The sequence below is a fragment of the Arabidopsis thaliana genome, chromosome 3, assembly GCF_000001735.4.
Source record: "Arabidopsis thaliana chromosome 3, partial sequence".
Classification (NCBI taxonomy): Eukaryota; Viridiplantae; Streptophyta; class Magnoliopsida; order Brassicales; family Brassicaceae; genus Arabidopsis; species Arabidopsis thaliana.
The window spans coordinates 15,246,000-15,261,114 of record NC_003074.8 but is presented as its reverse complement, the minus strand read 5'-3'; the positions used below and the strand labels follow the sequence as shown (position 1 = coordinate 15,261,114).

Sequence of the window (15,115 nt, the reverse complement as noted above, 5' to 3'; positions counted from 1 at the left end):
GTTACGAACCTAACACTTTCTACCAAGCTTAATCGGAATAAGGCCTCACAAACACTCACAAGTGATATAGGGCTCGAAAGAAAGTCTAGGTTTGGGTTTGGGTTAACTGCTCTAATAAGGAGAGTCAGCTACTTGGATTAACAAGAGTGATCAAAATAAATAAGAAAATCCAAGTATTTTAAGGTATCCATGAGTTCAAATTTGATGCAGACATGATAATTAAAGATCAGATTCAGGTTCAAATTGATAGGGAATGGTATCAGTTCATGACAGTGTGGTCTAGTAGAGCAATCTAGGCATGGTTCAGTTTTTTTTTTCAAATTCATTGACTATGCAACAGACAACTAGCAATGAGGGCATTGAGTTTATCCGGTGAATCAAAATGCTTACAAGGCTATCTCATCATCATCCCCTATGCATATGCAACAATCCTAAATGAAACACTCAAGACTCGATACTAAATGTAATGCAGGTACATGAACACTCTTTTTTTTTTTTTGTGAAATCATTTTCTGAATTTTTCAAATTTTTTTTGGTTTTTCTATGCCTTAGATGAATGCAGACTCAAAAATATACACAATGCAACACACACTTCCGAAGCCCTCCCCCAAACATAAATCACACAGTCCACTGTGCGAATAAACTTGGAAGAGAGTACTCAGGACAAATCCAATCACAGAAACAAAAAATGAAGAAACAAATCATAACAGATGGTATAATACAATGGTGAAGTGAGGCGCTTACCTCAGTCGAAGAATGAACGTAGTTGCTCGTCAATGGCTGCCTGCGATTGCTCGCAAGCTATAGACGAACCACCTTGTTCTGTATCACCTCCAGCAGGTGGGTACTCGACCTCATCAGCTCTGTGGCGCCAGCACCGCTCTGAGGAAACTTGACCTCTCTCCTTCTGCTGCGGCCAGCACCGCGGTCGAGTGATCTCCTCGAGTGAATGAGGCGTGATCTGCTGCTAGATCGAGTGAGTGTTGTCTTCCTTTTTCTCTTGTGTTCCCGGGATTCGAATGACGAATGCCTAGCCTGGACATGTGGGACTCTCTGCTCGCTAAGCTCAGGCCTGTGCGCAGGTGCATCAATTCTCCTCGATGGCATCTCCAGAGGAGGATGTACCTGTGGAATAGCAGTGGTGGAGGAAGAGCAACTTAGCTTATCTGTCAGAAGCTTGAAACACTTGGCGATCAGCTTGTCCTGCTTCTTGCACCACTTCTGCAATTTACTGTTATTCTTATGAGCTTCAGTCAAGCTCTTGCTCTGCCTCGCTGGAGGTACATGTTCACCAAAGTGATACATGCTAGTGTCGAACTCCACCGCCCTATCTTCATCCATCCCATCCGAAGCAGCTTCTTCAAGAAGATCATCCTCATCCAATGGCGGAGCGTTCTCATAGTAGAGGCGTCCAACCTCAGGCCTAAAATCAATGTTATCTCCCTCTATTATCTGTGTAACCTCAGGGCTAGGGAGAAGGATGCTAGCTCTCCTCTCTATAGAGTGCTCAAACCTGAACCTGTGGAAGTCGTCAACCATTGCAAACTCCAGGAATTCGCAGTGACGTAGGTGCTCGATATCCATTGCTCGCGGCTCGAGTCCAGCAGAAATGATTGGGACTCCACAAGCTATCAGAATCGGTGTCACAATGCCACCTATGCACAGAGCGCCTCGTGCTCTCTTGCGGTTATTGCTGACAGCCCAGCTCTTGTATCCATACAGATGGATCAGAAGAAGTATAGAGAGAGGTGTGTCATTGACTTCACCTTGGAGGGACATGCCATTCTTAGTTTGGCGAAGAGTTTCCTTGAGGGCCATTGCGATCATCTCCATATCAGAGTTAGTGACAGTCCCTGTAATCTCTCGGAGTAGAGTACATTGGCTATAGAACGCTGGAAGTACCTGATGACAGGGCTGCGTATCTGATTGCTCTTTGACCTGGAAGCATTCAACGGTACAGAGCTGCCAATGGTGATCCACAAGTCTTTCAACTCTTCTCTTTCATACTTTGGCTTAGATCTCGTTCCACTAGGGAAGCCAAATAATCATTCCAATCGCTTGATTGATAACCTATACTCATGACCATACACAGAAAATCGCAAGAATCCCAATCCTTCACAATCCAACTCATCAGAGGTCATACCTTGGTAGAGCTCTACTTGCAGCGTGGAGAGGAATTGTATTGTCTCATCTTCATACGCTACATACGGATAAGCCATCAGAGTGTCCAGATGACAACTTTGGTACAGGTGCTGAACATCTTCCAACAATCCGAGTTGTGCAAGTGAGGTCGAGCAAGGATACCTCGTGCTACAGAACTCATTCAGCTTGAAAAGCCTAACATATTCCTCAGTAGGCAATACGTCGGGCTTGTGCAGAAGTTTGGTAGCTCTGCGAGTCTGTTCAGGCATGTATTCGTCTTCCAGATCTTCGTCTATAAGCTCGTACCTCTCTGTCATCGCTCTCTTTCCTCGGGCTATCTCAGCTTTCCTTCTGAAGCTTTCATATTCTCTCTGTTCTCTCTCTGGCCTTGAAGATGACGACTCTGTCTCATCCATGTTGTAGTCAGGATCAACAGAAGAACTGCCACTGTAATTGCTCATGATTCTCCTGTAGAGATTTAGAACTCAAAACTCAAATGTCAATAGGTTAGTCTCAAAGATAGCAATGAAACCAAAATTATTGTCAATAGGCAATGAAATAGATTGAATTGGTCGAGTACAATTCTGTACTCGAGTAACCTGAGCTGTTCCTGAGCTTAGACGAATTGGATCGAGTATCTTCTCAGAGGTCGAGTTGGAATGCTACAGCAGGTCGAGTGAATCGTGGAGGTGGAGTGAATCGTGAAACCTAGAGGTCGAGTAACTTCTCTGAAGTTAGAAGGCTCTGCTGAATTCACGAACAAGAAGCCGAGTAGATTTTTGCAGGGGTCGAGTGCTTTCTCGAGGTCGAGTGAAGTGGTTTGGTCGGGTGACGGAGGGGATGAGCTGGTGACGGCGGCGCGGGGGTCGAGTGAAATTCGCAGGATCGAGTAGCTCTTTGGATGGCGATTTGTGGTGTAGAGAGATTAGAGTGTCGGCGGTGAAATTAAAAAAGAGGGAGGTCGAGTGGATTTGGAGAAGTCGAGTGACGCTTCAAAATGAGTGGTCTAGGTTGAGTTTTAGATTCTCTCTCCAGCTTATCCTCAGCGCGTGGTCCACACTCTGTTGACTTAGAAATTTTTTGCAGAAAACCTACTGTAAACTGTAGGAAATTTCTGCAAGTCTCTGTAGCTTCTGTTGGTCGAGTAAAATGATGATTTAAAAGTTTTTGGGTTTTAAACATCACAGATACTCGACCAATGTACTCGAGTGCAAGGTCTCCAGGTGCAACAAAAGATTTTCAAAATTTTCTACTCCAAACGGGCTGTACACTCGATCTCCAGGTCTTCTGTAGAGTAACAGTTTTGAATTTTTACTCTATCTCCGCGTTGTTCTCTTGTCTCTGAAAACCACAAACACAACTAAAACAAATCAAAAATAACAAGAAAGTAAAAATTATTTACAAGGATAGTCATGGGACTTCCTCCCAAGTGAGCTTGTTTAAAGTCATTAGCTTGACTCCTTTACTCCTTTAATCATCAAGAAGCTCCTGGAGATGAACCGATGTCACCTCTGGAAGGATTTGGTCTGCTAAGTATTTCTTGAGCCTTTGACCATTTACTGTAAAATCTCCACTCTTACCAGCTAGAGTGACTGCTCCATAAGGACGGACCTCAGTGATGCAGAAGGGGCCAGACCATCTAGATTTAAGTTTTCCTGGAAAGAGTTTCAAGCGAGAGTTGAATAGCAGCATCTGATCACCAACCTGGAAATCCTTAGTGATGATCTTCTTGTCATGGAAAAGCTTGGTTCTCTCCTTGTAGATTTTAGAACTTTCATAAGCTTCTAGACGGATCTCATCGAGGTCACTGAGTTGGATCAATCGCTTCTCCTCAGCAGTTTTTATGTCAAAGTTCAGAAGTTTTACCGCCCACATTGCTCTGTACTCGAGCTCAACGGGTAGATGACATGATTTTCCATAGAGAAGATTGAAAGGAGTTGTACCTATGGGGGTCTTGAAAGCTGTCCTGTAAGCCCATAATGCATCATCTAGCTTTGCAGACCAGTCTTTCCTTGTAATCCCAACAGTCTTTTCCAAAATTGTTTTTATCTTCCTATTGGAGATCTCAACCTGCCCGCTTGTCTGTGGTTGATAGGGAGTGGCGACCTTGTGCTTTACTCCATGCTTCTTCAAGAAGTTCTCAAAAACCTTATTGATGAAATGTTTTCCGCCATCACTGATTACTACCCTGGGAACTCCAAATCTTGGGAAGATTATGGTCTTGAACAACTTCAGCATAACTTTTGCATCGTTGGTAGGACTAGCAATAGCTTCGACCCACTTTGATACGTAGTCTACGGCGACCAGTATATATTTATTACCGTATGAAGATGGGAATGGACCCATAAAATCAATCCCCCATACATCAAAGATCTCAACTTCCAAGATTGGATTCTGAGCATGTCATTTCTTCTGCTGATGTTGCCTTTTCTCTGGCATGAATCACACTTCGAAACAAACTCCTCAGCGTCCTTAAACATTGTTGGCCACCAAAAGCCTGCTTGAAGAATCTTGGACACTGTCTTGAACGTTGCGAAGTGACCACCATATGCTGAGCCATGGCAATGCAGCAGGATACCTTCCACCTCATCTTCTGAGACACATCTCCTGTAGATCTTATCTTTACAGAGAGTGTAAAGATAAGGCTCATCCCAGTAGTAATGGTGTATGTCTCTGAAAAACTTCTTCCTTTCATAACTTGTCAGGTTGGGAGGCTCTACTCCACATGCCAAGTAATTGACGTGATCAGCATACCATGGAGATTCTCCTTCAACAGCATTCAGATGGTGGAACTCTTTCCCACTGTAGCTCTTTCCGAAGAACTCTACAACCATGAGCTGTTCTTTTGGCATTGAATCGTCTATCGGAAGGGGTTCTTCAATTCTCATCCTTGACAGATGGTCCGCTGCACCATTTTCAATGTCTTTCTTATCTACTATCTCCATGTCAAACTCTTGCAATAAAAGTATCCATCTTAACAGTCTTGGTTTAGTATCCTTCTTGGCATACAGATGCCTCAAAGCTGCATGGTGACAGTTACCTTTGATCCAACCAAATAGCTTATGAACTTCTCAAATGCGAATACAACAGCTAGAAGCTCCTTCTCAGTTGTTGCATATCTTCCCTGAGCGTCATCCAACGTTCGGCTGGCGTAGTATATGACATGAAGCTTCTTGTCTATTTTCTGGCCTAAAACAGCTCCTACTGCGTAATCTGATGCATCACACATGATTTCAAATGGATAGTCCCAATTAGGCGCTCGAACAACCGGAGCAGATACCAAAGCATCCTTGATGGTTTGAAAGGATTTGAGGTAGTCATCATCGAATTCAAATTCGGTTTCCTTGCACAATAGTCTGGTTAACGGTCTGGCTATCTTGGAGAAGTCTTTAATAAATCTTCTATAGAATCCAGCATGACCAAGGAAGCTTCTGATGTCCTTCACCGTTTTTGGTGGCTGCAACTGCATCATCACTTCAACTTTTCCTTTGTCAACCTCTATACCCTTCTCTGATATCTTGTGACCCAACACTATGCCTTCCTTCACCATGAAATGACACTTTTCCCAATTGAGAACAAGATTCGTCTCTTCGCACCTGGTCAATACCCTGCCAAGATTCAACAAACATGAGGAGAAAGAGGGGCCATAGACCGAAAAATCGTCCATGAAAACCTCCACCATCTCCTCGATTAAGTCTGAAAATATAGAGGTTATACACCTCTGAAATGTTGCAGGAGCATTGCATAAACCAAATGGCATTCTCTTATAGGCAAAAGTTCCATAAGGACACGTGAAATTGGTTTTTTCTTGATCATTAGGGTGAATTGGTATTTGAAAGAAACCATTGTATCCATCAAGAAAGCAATAATATGGATGATTAGCCAAGTGTTCAAGCATTTGGTCAATGAATGGTAAAGGAAAATGATCTTTCCTAGATGCAGCATTCAACTTCCTATAATCTATGCACATTCTATGACCAGTTATAGTTCTAGTAGGGATCAGTTCATCTTTTTCATTTTTGACAACAGTCATTCCACCCTTTTTAGGGACGCAATGCACTAGAGAAACCCAAGTACTATCAGAGATAGGGTAGATACACCAGCATCAAGCAGTTTCAAAATTTCTTTTTTCACTACTTCTTTCAAATTGGGATTTAACCTCCTCTGTGGTTCAATGTTGGAATAGGATTCGTTTTCAAGATGGATCCTATGGTTGCATAAACTAGGTGAAATTCCCTTAATGTCGGATAATGAATAACCAATTGCTCTCCTATACTTTCTAAGCTCAGATAATAGCAGGTTCACTTCATCACTATTTAACTCAGCATTAATGATCACAGGGTAAGTAGAGTTTGGACCAAGGAATGCGTACCTTAGACCTTTTGGAAGTGGTTTGAGATCAACCTTCGGTGCCTTAAGTTCAGACCAGTCATCTGAAGTTGGAATGATCGGCTCCCTAGATTCGTCGGTAGACAAGGTCGAGTGGTTGCTCGAGTACGTCCTCGAGAGTGCAGGTTGAACTCGAGTTGACCCTTCTTTGCTCATTACCATTACCTCTGTTACTGGTCCAATCAATTCCTCAAAGGGTTCTGATTCTTCCATCGCTTTATGGGAGTCTAACAGCTTCTGGTATCCCAATGTTTCCAAATGCAGAAACCCATCTTCACCATTTTTGGTTAAAGCACTGTTAAGATGATCTTCTTCTGCCAGCTCTTCCAGTAACTCATCAGCTAACTGATCCATTTCTTCGATCCAAAAGAGTTACCCTTCTATGGTAGGCTTCTTCATCGCGTCTTTGACATCAAAGGTCATCCTAAAGTCTTTGCCAAGGTTTAGATCGATCTTCCCTTTCTTGACATCAATCATAGTTCCTGCAGTGGCTAAGAAAGGTCTCCCTAGAATCAATGGGTCCTTGGGCTCTTCATCCATCTCCAGGACTACAAAGTCAGTTGGTATCTCCACAGTACCGATCCTGATTGGGAGGTTTTCGAGCAAACCATGAGGGATCCTTACTGATCTGTCAGCTAGGATGAGGGATATATTGCAGGACTTGTATTGAGTGAACCCCAATCTTTTGGCGACAGATAGCGGCATGAGACTGACTGATGCTCCTAAATCGCATAGGCATCTATTGAAAGCCAATGGACCTAAAGAGCACGGTAGAGTGAACGAACCAGGATCACTAAGCTTCTTAGGAATGATCTTCTTCTGTATGATAGCGCTGCATTCATGACTCAATACCACCATCCCTTGCACTTCTTGAATTCTCTCCACAATCAAGTCTTTCAGAAACTTGTGAGAGTCTGGGATTAGCGCTAGAGCGTCAACAAGAGGTATCCGCAACTCAACCTCCTTAATGTTCTTGGCAAACATAGCTCTATATTTGTCTGCGAACGCTTTCTTGTGACGGCCAGGAAATGGAAGCTGCGGTTTGTAGGGAGGAGGGACAAAAACCTTTTCTTTGTTTTTGACAGCAACTGGTTTTGGAGCAGTTGGTGATGCTGCTGGGATGACAGGTCGAGTGGTTGGTCGAGTAACGCTGTCGAGTGGCAGATCGAGTGGTTGCTCGAGTGACTGGTCGAGTGGTTTGTCAGCTTGATCTTTCCCGAGACTTAAATCCTCCCCATCTTGATCTTCACTGTCCTCAGTGACCGTTTTTGGTTCCTCCCTAGTTGGAAGTGCTTTTCCACTACGCAGGGTGATAGCATGAGCATATTCTTTTGGATTCTGAACTACTTTGCCTGGTAGTTGGCTTGTCTGTTTTGTAGCTGAAGAAGATGCAGAGTGTCCCTCTAAGTAACGGACTTTGGTATTCAGTGTTTCCATCTTGACATTGAGATCATTGTAGCTACATTCCAGCTTGTTATGTAACTCAGATATCTCCTTTGCCATCTCCATGGAGCCAGAGGCTTGCCCGTGAAGCAGCTGTTGTAGCATTTGTTTCATATCAGCGTCAGGAGCAGCAGGGCCTTGGTTTTGCTGAGGTGCAAACCCAGGTGGTGGTGGTTGCTGGTAGTTCCCCCGGAATTGCTGCTTAGGAACGAAACCTTGGTTGTAGGGAACAAAAGGTTTGTTCTGACCTTGTTGTTGCTGTGGAGGATACACCTGATCCTGAGGGTTAGCAACGTTGGTGCTACGGTAGGAGAGGTTGGGATTGTTGGTTTTGAAGTTGTTGTATCCTTTGTAGCCACCCTGGTTGTTGTTGATGTAGCTGACTTCTTCCAACTGGTTACCCTCCCCATCTTGGACTTGATACTGCTCGTCATCAACAAGGAAGTGCACATGCTTCTGCTGGCTAAGAAGAATCCTGTCCAGCTTGTCATTCAGCGCTTTGATCTCCTTTTTGTGTTTGTCATCAGAGTCAGCTGTTCCTCTGACGGTCCTATCACAGTCTTCGTTGTAATTGCCATCTGATTGAGCAAGGTTCTCAACCAATTCCCAGCCTTCTTCAACATCCTTGTTCTGGAAATTCCCATTGCTGGCGGTATCCAGAAGCATTCTGATGCGTGGTAGGACTCCTCTGTAAAGAGTGCTGAGCAGAGAGGCTTTAGTAAAGCCATGATGAGGGCATTGGTTGGTGTAACCCTTGAAACGCTCTCATGCTTCACAGAAGCTTTCACCAGTCTTCTGTGAGAAACCAGAAATCTCATTTCTGAGTTTTGCAGTTCTGGCATTGGAGAAGAACTTTGACAGAAAAGCCTTCTTACAATCATCCCAGGTGGTGATTGAGTCATGGGGCAGATTCTTCTCCCAGATGTGTGCTTTGTCTCCCAAGGAGAATGGAAACAAACAGAGTTTGAATCCGTCTTCACTGACACCATTGATCTTTGTTAGGTTGCAAAGCCTATCGAATTCATCAAGGTGGTCGAGTGGATCCTCCATTGGCAAACCATGGAATTTGTTCCCCTGAATCATCGAGATGAGACCACTCTTAATCTCGAAGTTGTTGTTCTGGATAGCAGGAGGTGCAATTCCTTTGCTCTGACGGTGATCACGTGGTGCATCTCCAGCACCAATGTTGGCAGGGCCATTTTGTTGATTCTGGTCGTCAGCCATTTCGAGTGGTTGCTGAGGTACAGGGTTGACTGTGGTTCTCCTTTTTCTGAGTTCGCGAGCGGTTATGTTGTCGTTGAAAAGGAGGTTCTGGTTGCCTGTTGATCGAGTTCACATACAGCAGAGGTGTACCTGGATCAAGAAGACAACAAGAAAAACACACAGTTAGTAACTGAAAAGAAAATTGAAAAAGAACTAGATCTAAGCAAGTCTGAAATCGCCAATGTAACAAACAAACACCCAATCGGCAACGGCGCCAAATTGATAATAGGTTTTTTAGTCAATTATCCTAAAACACCAATCATGTCGTTGTAGTATTTTAGGTTGTCAATCTAAATGGGTGTGATGCTAACAATCAAGATGTGATCAAAAGTCACTAAGTCAAGCCAAGCATAACAGGTTTTGGTGTGTTCTAGCAGTCCTAAGTGAACATGCAGAAAACAGAAAATCAAACAGAAACAGTAAAACACTCGACCAACACAGCTCTTTGCAGAGCACTGGGTGAGGTCGAGTGACAGGTCGAAAATGAAACAGGGATACTCGACTGCACAGTCTGTTGCCAGACAACTGGGTGGTCGAGTACCAGGTCGAGTAACAGTTAAAGAATTGCAGAAACTAAACAACAGATGACAGGATGCAGTAAACAGCAGTAAAGTAAACAATAAAATCAATCAGACAAAGAATTCCTAAGGATGGGGTAATTGAGTAGTTTCGTTTCCTCAGTTTACAGGTGATTGACATGCTCAATAAATTAACCCTAGACAACAAGTTCATTCACCAAATCTAAGTGCCACCGCAACAGAGATTCTCAAGCTAACCTAGTCTCAGACTCAATCACCATTGACAAGACCTAACCTAACAAGCATTACGAAGCAACAAGTTAAAGCCAAAACGCTCCCTGCAACCAATACCTTGGTACAGGGTCACGAATCTCTGGAATTAGTGGTTCAGACATTTCATCGAAGACGTCGGTAGAGTGATGAGGTCGAGTAGTGGTCTGGCAGTGAAGGTGAAGGCACTCGACCTGGGGGTCGAGTGATGTGATCGAGTGGTGTCAGAAGATACTCGACTTCCAGGTTGAGTGACGAGGTCGAGTGGTGGTCTGATGATGGAGGTGAAGGCACTCGACCTTGTGGTCGAGTGGTGAAGTGAAGTGGTGATGTCCTTTGCTCGACCTGGGGGTCGAGTGGTCTCTTGAGATCTTGAAGCTCCTACTCGACCTCTTGGTCGAGTGGTTTGTCGTGATCAGGTCCGCTTCTTCTAGATAGCTCGTCAACAGCTCCAAATCACCTGAAATCAACGCAAATATGCAACATGCATGCAAAACTATCCTAAACATGCAAAGTAATGACAAATGATGTGAAATGGTATAAAACAGTGATGATATGATGCTAAAATGATGACAAATGGATGCTCAAAACATGCAAAATACACACTTATCATTATCGCAGAAACATTTGGTGGTGCTGAAGATGTTGATGCGAGCGTATTGACGATTAAGTAGATTATCGGCGGCCCAGGCAAATCAATAGTTGGCGCAGTCTGCGTGTTTGTAGAGGGAGAAAGATCAATACTTGGGTGATCGATGCTCTCGACAGGTATAATACGACGGAGATCCGGATCAGATGTCGAAGCAAGTACAGCGAGCGCGTCAGCGGGAGCATTATCGCTTTTTGGGATCTTATTAAGTTCAAAGAGCTCAAAATTACGGGACAGATCGCGAACCACCTTGAGATAGGCGTCCATCTGTTCATTTTTTGCCTCGTAATCACCGCTGAATTGGTTAGCCACCAATTGCGAGTCGCAATAAGCTTGTATTCTTTTGACGCCAATACCGTACGCAAGGCGCAAACCAGCTATCAATGCCTCGTATTCAGCTTCGTTATTGGAGGCTGGGAAAGCGAGTGTGAAAGATTGCTCCAGCACTTCTCCCGTAGGAGAATCCAATCGTACGCCAACTCCGGATTCGTGTCGGGAAGAAGCGCCATCAACGTGCAATATCCATTTCTCGGATGGAGGGGCGCCCTCGATGAGATTGGGTGGGAGCTCGATTATAAAATCAGCGAGTACTTGTGATTTCGCGCATGTTCGGTTTTTGTACGTAAGATCATATTCGCCTAGCTCGACCGCCCATTTTGCTAATCGGCCAGACTGGCTTGGACTGTGCAAGATCGTCCGTAGAGGCTGGTTAGTCAAGACTTCGATTGCGTGAGATTGGAAGTATGGTCAAAGTTTGTGAGCCTAGATCACTACGGCATAAGCAAGCTTCTCTAGCGTAGGGTACCGCAGTTCGGCACCGTCGAGAGTTTTGCTAACGTAGAAAATGGGGTGCTGTTCACCGCGATCTTCTCTGATCAGAACTCCGCTGACCGCAGAACTTGAGACGGCAATATAAAGATACAGTACTTCGCCCTGCTCAGGTTTGGCCAAAATCGGTGGAGTTGAGAGGTAGTCCGCTGACTGCATGTTTGAAAGCTGCTTCACACTTATCGTCCCACTCAAAACGTTTGTTGCTCCGCAAAAGTTGGTAGAACGGAAGGCATTTGTCGGTTGAACGGGAGATAAAACGATTTAATGCAGCGATCCGTCCAGTGAGCCGTTGTACTTCGCGAGTGTTCCTTGGGGAGGGAAGATTGATTAGCGCAGAGATCTGTTTTGGGTTCGCTTCTATTCCCCGTTGGGTGACAAGGTATCCGAGGAATTCTCTAGAAGTCACTCCGAAAGTGCATTTGGCTGGGTTCAACTTCATGTTGTATTTGTTCAGGACGTCGAAGCATTGTTGCAAGTGAGAGACGTATTCTGCAGCATGGGTTGACTTAACAAGCATGTCGTCAATATAGACTTCCATTGTGCGGCCCAGTTGCTCGGCGAACATTCAGTTTACTAACCGCTGATACGTTGCTCTTGCATTTTTGAGGCCAAAAGACATCACCTTGTAACAGAATGTCCCTCGATCTATAATGAATGCCGTCTTTTCTCGATCGTTTTAGTGGATAAGTATCTGGTTATAACCCGAAAAAGCGTCCATGAAGGACAACAATTCGTTACCGGCAGTAGCTTCGACGAGCTGGTCAATACGCGGGAGGGGAAAACTATCTTTCGGACATGCTTTGTTGAGATCAGTGAAGTCGATGCAGACTCGCCATTTGCCGTTCTTTTTCTTTACAACGACAGGATTGCTTAGCCAATCGGGATATCGCACTTCAACTATCGATCCTGCTTCGAGCAGTTTCTGAACCTCTTCATTGACGGCATTTGCGCATTCCGGACCAAGTTTGCGTCGTTTTTGTTTGATCGGTTTGAACGTGAGTCAACGTTAAGTTCATGGCAAGTAATATCTGGTGCGACACCCGTCATATCTTCCATTGACCATGCGAAGGTCATGACATTCTGACTTAAAAACTGTACGAGCTCGTCCTTCAATTGTTGCGGTAAATCAGCGCCAATACCAACACATCGAAGAGGGTCAGTTGCGTCAATGTTAACTTGGATTACCGATTCAGTCCTTGGTACTATGCGTTCATCGAGCGAAGGAGTGGGTTCAGTTATCATAAAAGCTTTAGCATTTCTGAGTTGACGCTCGACTATGAAACACGTACGAGCAACATTGTTCTGCCGACGTAGATTGGCAGCATTATTGTTCCAACGGTCATAACAGTATCGCCGTCGAACCCCGTTTAAGGTTGAACGTTGTGTTTGGTTGAGCGCAAGTCGACCCCCATTTGTATCAGAACGTCCTTGAAGATGACGTTGACTGATCTACCAGTGTCAATGAGGACTTTGGTGACTGTGCTTTCAGCGATTATCAACTCGACAACTAACGGATCATTATGCGGGCCTGTCAAGCCAGCTGCGTCGGCTTCAGTGAAGATTATCGGTTCAGTGTTATCAAAAGTTGGGGTACTGTTGGCGAGCCAATCCCGTGTTACTTCAGCTTGTCGGCGATAATTTCTGATGGATCTGACAGAATCGCGGCAAGTCGTTAGTCCACCCATGATCATGTGTATCTTGTTCCGATGGATGGGGGCGTTATCATTTCGTTTCGGGGCATTAGTTCACCGATCATCATCTCGGGCACGTTCGTTTTGCCGAGTCTCTTCTGTCCGCAGACGCTCGTTACGTTGGTTATAATCATCTCTCTGAACTGGGTGATACATGTTGTCCTTGTGCGTTGCTACCTGACGTCGTTCGTACTCAACGTCGAGGTCGCCTTTCTTGAATTTTGAGAGGAGTAGGAGCTGAAGTTGTAGACAATCATCAGTCGAATGACCGAAGATTTTATGGAACTCGCAGTAGGCCGGTTTACGTTTGGTATCAGTTTCCCGATAATACTTGTTCCATGGTTTAGAAGGTTGCCCTTCTGAACTACCAATTGCGTAAGTTGCTGCTTTCTTGCCCTTATCTCCCTTACTATAATCCTTATCATAATGCTGACGAGGTTTGTAGTGTTCGTCGTATGATTTATCATTTGAATGCGAGGCTTTGGGTTGGCGTCTTGCCATCACAGCTTTTTCTACTTCGACTTCGATAAATCGGATAGCGCGATGTAGGGCATCCTCTAGTGTTGCCGGCTGGGTGATTACCAAGTCTTCCCTGAATCGCGATTCGTATGAGACAGCGTTCCGCAGGGCAGCGATTGTGGCATCATCGGTTATAGCAATATTGGAAACAACCTTTTTGAATCGTTCGTTAAACTCTCGCAACGGCTCCTTGTATTTTTGAGACATAGTCCACAAGTCAGCATTAGAGGCACCCTTAATCATGAATATGGAATGGTGCTGCAAGAAGACGGCCGTAAGTTGGTGATAGTTGTTAATCGTATTGGCCTCAAGTAGCGAAAACCAGTTGAACGCGTCGTCAATCAGATTTTCTATGAATATCTGGCAGCTGCCCGTGTCGCATTCTTCGGGAGAGAAATGATTGCGGTTGATTGCCAGGCTAACAGACTTTAGAAAAATCTTCGGGTCGGTGAGACCGTTGTAGGGAACCAGCTTAACCTTTGTTATGTGTCGGACGCGAACTTCCGAAATGCGTGCCGTGAAAGGAGATCTTTATGTTTCTTCCAATACTTCTCCAGTTCCGGGGCAGAGCTAATGGCACGGTGCATTTTGGATGACATGACTTTGATGACCGTGTTCATGCGTTCGATTTCCATGTTGCGTGTTTGGTCGACGTTGTCGGAAGATCAGTTCAGCAAACTTCTGTTGCTCGGTAGGATGCGGTCGTTCGGTAGATTCTCACGGAGTTGCCCTTCAACAGATCCTACGATAACTGATGCCGGTCTTTGTCGCCAGTTTTCGGAACGTTCCGCAGCAGGAATTTGGGGAGATGGCAGGCGTTCATGATCATCGCGAGGCTGAGAGTCACGTCTTCGGCGTCGTAACCGTTCGATCTGACTTTGCGAAGCAACTTGCGCTGCAACAAGGGCATCGATTCGTTCGGTTGTTCGTGCGTCTTGACCGTTGAGTCGATCTAAGATGGTTTGCACGAGGTCATCCAAATGGGAACCTTGGTTTGAAGGTGCAGCGTCGCCGCCAAGCGCGGTGTCTCCCACTGCGGCTGCTACCCCGGCAGGACGTGGTTCGGCGCGTGCGGGATTCAGGCAAGCTTGAGCGGGTGCTGGGTTCTCTGGTGGCAGTTGCATTGCGTCAGGTGCCGGCTGTTGTTGGCTGGCGTCAGATCCGTTTTCGCTCGATGTGTCTGTCATGTCGTCTTCGGTTTTGTGGATCGCTGGGGACATCTACGCTGCTCGCCGTTCTCGTTCTGTGAAAGAAAAGCTTTGAACTGTCCCACGGTGGGCGCCAATTGTTTGTACCGAGGTTGTAACAATGAATAAGTAAGGGATTTTCGGGAAGACGAAGTATCTTTTATTAGCTGACGAACGAGAAAGGTAAACAACAGGCCGGTCGAATAGTTACAA

General features: G+C 45.1%; 3 pseudogenes across 3 annotated transcripts; all 3 read right to left on the bottom strand.

Annotated features, from left to right (window-relative positions):
• Positions 1–561: 561 nt before the first annotated feature.
• Positions 562–9,312, bottom strand: AT3G43304 (annotated as a pseudogene; the record flags this gene model as incomplete). Its single annotated transcript has 1 exon — positions 562–9,312.
• A 777-nt stretch (positions 9,313–10,089) lies between these two features.
• On the bottom strand, positions 10,090–10,485 carry AT3G43303 (annotated as a pseudogene; the record flags this gene model as incomplete). Its single annotated transcript has 1 exon — positions 10,090–10,485.
• Positions 10,486–10,812: 327 nt separating this feature from the next.
• On the bottom strand, positions 10,813–14,935 carry AT3G43302 (annotated as a pseudogene; the record flags this gene model as incomplete). Its single annotated transcript has 1 exon — positions 10,813–14,935.
• Between the last annotated feature and the right edge of the window lie 180 nt (positions 14,936–15,115).